The sequence below is a fragment of the Myotis davidii genome, unplaced genomic scaffold (assembly GCF_000327345.1).
Source record: "Myotis davidii unplaced genomic scaffold, ASM32734v1 scaffold363, whole genome shotgun sequence".
Taxonomy (NCBI): Eukaryota; Metazoa; Chordata; class Mammalia; order Chiroptera; family Vespertilionidae; genus Myotis; species Myotis davidii.
In genome coordinates this window covers 1905728-1911778 of record NW_006294069.1, presented here as the reverse complement: position 1 = coordinate 1911778, position 6051 = coordinate 1905728, and positions in this window count along the sequence as shown.

Below are 6051 nucleotides of genomic sequence, written 5' to 3'. Positions count from 1 at the left end.
GATCATGGTTTTGATCTGTATTTCCAAAAGGCGATTCGCCAGCCTCAAGGACAGCAGTTCCATTCTCATGAGGCAGGGAGGGAGGGCAGCAGGTATCAGACACTTTCTGTTGCACATATCAGAAAACCTGACTCATTCTAGTTTGAATAATAAATGGAATTTATTGGCTCATAGGAGAAGTCTGGTTTCAGGCATAGCTTTATCTTGTGGCTGAATGGGCACCTGGCTTCTTTTTGTCCCTTAGCCCTGCCTTCTTACAATGTTGAATTTATTCTAAGTCTCTCTCCCCTTGTGGTCCCAAGAGGGCTGCCAGAAGCTCCCCAAACCACATGCTTTCTCATTCATACTGAGCAAGAGACAGAGGGTGCCTTTGTCTTGTCAATTTTGCTGAGTTTCACTTACATTGGATCAGCTTAGGTCACAGGCGCACCCCTGAACCAACCCCTATGGCCAAGGAGCCAGTGCGCACCGGTTGGCTTAGCTTAGGATATGAACTCCATTGCTGGGGCCAGGGGTGGATCTGAGTCCCAAGAATTACACGCACTACATTCCTAAGAATGACATGCATGGAAATCGGGCACGATGGCAAAAAGGAACTGGGGAATGGAAGTAAGACAGCCCGTCGATACTACCCTGCTTCACCATGTGGGTGAAAGTAGCAGTACGTTCTATTCGCTCATTTGTGAGGCAGCTTGTGTGCCCTGTCCTGGTGGAGGGGGGAGGGTTTGTGAAAGAAGAAGAGAGGGAGAAGGAAGAGGAAGTGCCGCAATGCAGTGAAATAACAGTATGTACAACGTGCTGATAACTAATACCTGCAGGGGCTTTGGAGTTTACGAGGTGCAGCTTGTCTCACTAATCCTCAAAACTTTTAAAGGAACATTTGTTCTTATTTTTGGCTGTCCAGCATCTGTACCCCTTCCCCCTCATTTGGGGAATCCTCCGCCTTAGGGGTCTAGGTAAAGACCGGGCCTTCTCCCACTCTACAGGCTGAAAATGCGAGGTGCTTGCTTTCCCAGGACGTGGGCACAGACCGTAGGTTTGGCCAAACAGATGAAGCTGTAACGGACTTTGAATTGGGAGCTAGTGACACAAAGAAGCCAAGACTCTGGCTAATTCTTTTGGGCTGTTGTGAGTGAGGGTGGCAGCAACACACAGTTTCTGGGGCCGCAGAGCAAGCAGGACACCCATCTCCCAGCACCTGTGGTGGTGGCAGGACCAGCTGCAGCAGTTGGTACTTGGCGACAATGGCAGCAATTTCCTAAGTTCTGCCGCTTGCCATGGAGCGTTGTTCCTATCTGTGTGTAACCTCTGATTTTCCAGGCCTCCTAGCAATTCTGAGAGCCAGCCTGTATTCTTCCAATAAATGCATTTCCATCAGCATCTGTTTCTGAGACTGCAACTTGTTGAAATGCAACGCTCTGAGGTCAGTGTTATCATCTGCATTTTCCAGGTGAGGATACAGGCTCTGAGAGATTAAGTAATTGATGCCTAGGGCCACATATCTTCTAACTTCAAACCTCATACTTTTTTTTCTTTTCAGTATATGCCCCATTCATAGTTAAAGGAGAAACTGAGAAAAGCCTTCCTCATTCCCAAAACAATCCCTTCCTCTCCCCATCTGTTTAGTGCCTAAAAGGTGCCATTAGAGACGGATTCCTCTGAGTCTGAAAGACTTTTTACTCCATTTAAAGGCTCACAATCCAGGGATCTTGAGACCCTATCAGGGGACACTAGGGATGGTGTGAAAGAGGTGGGGATTCTTTTTTTTTTTAATATTTTTTATTGTTTTTTTTACAGAGAGGAAGGGAGAGGGATAGAGAATTAGAAACATTGATGAGAGAGAAACATCGATCAGCTGCCTCCTGCACACTCCCTACTGGGTATGTGCCCGCAACCAAGGTACATGCCCTTGACCGGAATCGAACCTGGGACCCTTGAGTCCGCAGGCCAATGCTCTACCCACAGAGCCAAACCGGCCAGGGCGAGGTGGGGATTCTTACTTGTTTAACAGCTGCTGGAGAGTCAGGGCCTACGAGAATGAGATACACGTGACTGGGACAGGAGAGCGGGAGAAATACTAAAAGGGGGAGGGAGGGATAGGGTTGCCATGTGCCTGGGACAAAAACAGAACTTGCCCCCACACTTCTAAGGAGGATCTTTAGTTTGGCTGCTTAGTGCACTGGGGTAAAGAGTAGATATGTCAGTAGGGGAAGCCCCAGGAAAGACTAGATTGCTTGATACTGATGGTTCTCAACTCTGGCCACCCTTTAACATCACCTAGGGAGCTTTTTAGAAATACAAGTGCAGTGGGAAATGGGGGAATGCCTGCCTGATGGGTACAGAGTTTCTTTGGGGGCGATGAAAATAGTGCGGAATTAGATAAAGCTGATGGTTGCAAAGCACTGTGAATGTACTAAATGCCATTGAACTGTACACTCTAAAATGGTTAACTGTATGTTATAAGAATTTTATCTGAAATAAAAATTTGGGAAAATACCAGCATCCTGCTTTCCCTGAGAGGGGAGAGGGTAATAAAAAGCATGCATGACGGTAGGGAGTTTTAGAGGGAAAAGGAAGATTAGAGGAAGCTCTTGAGTGTGAGACTTGAGAAGAGAGAGGGCGTGTCCTCCAGCGGGCTCCACCACTTTTCAGTGTCTGCAGATGGGCTGCAGTGAAGACTTACCATGTTTTACTTTTCAAGGCTTTTATGGGAGTTGTATTTGGATTTCTACTGGATGTGGCTATTCTGAGAAAACACTAAATATAGCTTAGTTTTATTTGGGTTATACTTTATATCGCCTCACCCAGTTTGCTCAGTGGATAGAGCATCGGCCTGCAAACTGAAGGGTCCTGGGTTTGATTCCAGTCAAGGGCACATGCCTATGTTTCAGGCTTGATCCCCAATAGGGGGCGTGCAGGAGGCAGCCAACTGATGATTCTCTCTCACCATTGATGCATCTCTCTCTCTCTCTCTTCCTTCCTCTCTGAAATCAATCAAGGTATGTATGTATAACCTTCTATCTATTTTATAAATTTGCCCAAGGCTAGACATAGAGTCTAGCAACAAATTCAAATGGGACCAAATACTCTCTTGCCCAGATGTAGTAAGGAATTGCAGATCCAAAGCCATCTTCCAATATAAACAGCAAGAAACTGGGTCTCTGCCTTCTTGCACAAAGGCCCCAGAGCATAACTCATACTTCCTAACCAGAAAAATACTCCGTTACCAGGGATGCTCTGGCAGCCAGCAATTTCAGCCTCTAATTTTGATGAAAGTACTTGCTGAGATTCACTTGGCACAAGCAAAGCACATTCACACCCAGCCAGCTGGACTCCCTCTCAAGAGTACAAGATGATGATCCAGAAGGTGGAGAGATTGATGCTATTTATGGGAACATTCTGCAGTCTTCTCTTGGTTATAGGTCTGGGTGAGGCTGGTGCAAAGGAATTATAGCAGTTATAAGGAGAAAACAGCTACCAAAATGCTGCAAGCCCACACGAGAACCAAAGCTCCTTAGGAAACCCTGTGTGCCTGGGACACAGACTCAGGTAGTGGGTTTGCAAAATGAGCCTTGTGAAAAGCAGTTACTAGCTCACATGCTCAGGGAGAAGGGAAATGCTTCTTTCAGTACTCACAGAGAGAACAGACACTGAAGCCAGACAAACCAGAGTGAACTGGTACAACCAAAGACAAGACAAAAAATGGGTGGAAATCATAGCACATCTTTAAGGGGTCGTTGTGCTTCAGAATGTGGAGAAGGTCTTGAGAACACAGAGATATCAGAGGGGTGGAATGGCTTCCCTCTTACGATAAATCATTTTATGTTTTTAATACTATGTCAATGTATAGAAGTTGGGAGGTTATATGATCCAAAATCCTAAAGATATGGCTTTAGCAAATGTGGCTTGCCCATCACATCCTTGAACAACAGAATTAGATGTCACGGATTATAACTGAACTCAGGTACCAGTGGGATCCAGGAGCTGAAGGTTGGGATGGTGTTAAGCCAGGCAGGAACTGCTGAATGGCAGGTCCAGAGAAAAGCAGTGTCGGAATGGGGCAAGGCCAGGGAGGAAAAGAGAGTTCCAAGATGGCTCCCAATAGCCACAATAATTAGGCTTAGAACATGGGAATTGCAGAAAAAGACAAAGTTTCCAGGGTTCAAAGCCGGACAAAGAGGAGTTAAAAGCCAAGGATTGAGTGCGAAGAATTTAGCTGGGTCCTAAGGGCAGTTAAACAGTTCCTTTAAACAGTTAAAGGAAAATATGAGAAAAGAGAATGTCAGTATGTTAGTGAGCTGGGGTAGGCCTGCTGGGACGACTGGATGGAATTTCAGCTACTAGGCCCAACAGGAATTGGCACGCCTCCCCCAGTTCTTAAGTTAGTCTGAGAGGCCCTACAGGCCAAAACCTAAATAGAATCTGTCCACGAGTGGTTCGATAAGCTCATACGCGAGAGACGATATCTGGGTAATCTCCCTTGGGCTAATCCCTGACTTGTGGTTGTCAGTGAATGGAAGAACTAGGGTTCTAAGACTTTTGGATTTCATGGGAATACAAACTTTTCTTAGAACTCAGGGAGAATATATAAATACTTATTGTTTTGCCTGCCTGAAAGATGCTGAATTTCTATGCTGGGATTGCCATTCTTCAGCTGCAGGCTGGCACACGACCCAGGCTGGTCTTTCGTCGTAAGTGTGGTGACTGACTCAGGGATGGCATGTAGACCTGCCCGGACACTCAGAGTTCTCCAGCTGGAACTGACTGGAGGCGCTTTCTTCTCTGTTCAGTTGGAAGGCGCCGTGGATGAAGCCCAGACTTGCTTGAAGACAAAGTTTCAATTTAGTGGGGACAATTGAATTTTAAGAATGAGCCCTAACCGGTTTGGTTCAGGGGATAGAGCTTCAGCCTGCAGACTGAAGGGTCCCAGGTTCCATTCAGGTCAAGGGCATGTACCTGGGTTGTGGGCATATCTCCAGTAGAGGGCGTGCAGGAGGCAGCTGATCGACAAAAAAAAAAAAAAAAAAAAGAATGGAGCCAACAGGCAGAGTAGAAGGTAGACGGGAGAATGATCTGAAGGTGATTTCAGTCACTACTGAGGGCAGCTCCACCTTTACCCTCCATGGTTTGGTTGCAGGAGGCAATACATTCTGCTTTCCACTTAAACTAGTGTAAACTATGTTTCCTTAACTTTTATCCAAACAACCCTGTCCAAGCAAAGCCATGGGAATATTCCCTGAAATTAATTGCCTGGGGAAATTTGTTAAAAATTGTACAGGCACTACCACACACCAACTAGAATGGTTAAACATTTTAAAACTGACAACCCTAAATGGTGAAAATGTAGAAACACTGGGACTCTCATCTTTTGCTGGGGGTAGGGCATAACGTGGTAAATATAAAATAAAACACTTTGGAAAACTGTTTGGCATTTTCTAATAAAGTTACACATCTACCTCTCTTATGAGAGCCATTCCACTTCTAGGCCTTTACCCAAGAGAAATAAAAACATATGTCCACAAAAAGATATGCAAGAATGTTCATAGCAGCTTTATTCATAACAGACCCAAACCGGAGGCAACCCAAATGAGCATGATAAACAAATTGAATACAGTTGACCCTTGAACAATGAGGGGGGGTCGGGGCCCCAACACCATCCCCCCACAGTCAAAAATCTGTATGTAACTTTTTAAAAATACATTTTTTATTGATTTCAGAGAGGAAGGGAGAGGGAGAGAGATAGAAACATCAATGAAGAAAGAGAATCATTGATTGGCTGCCTCCTGCACGCCCCTTACTGGGGATCGATCCCGCAGCCTGGGCATGTACCCTTGACTGGAATCGAACCCAGAACCCTGCAGTCCGCAGGCCCATGCTCTATCTGCTGAGCCAAACCGGTTAAGGCTGTATATAACTTTTAACTCCCCGAAAACTTAACTAATAGCCTACAGTTGCCAGATGTCTTACCAATAACATAGTCCTTTTGACTCCCCCAAAACTTAACTAATAGCCTACAGTTGCCAGAAGTCTTACCAATAACATAAAGTCCAC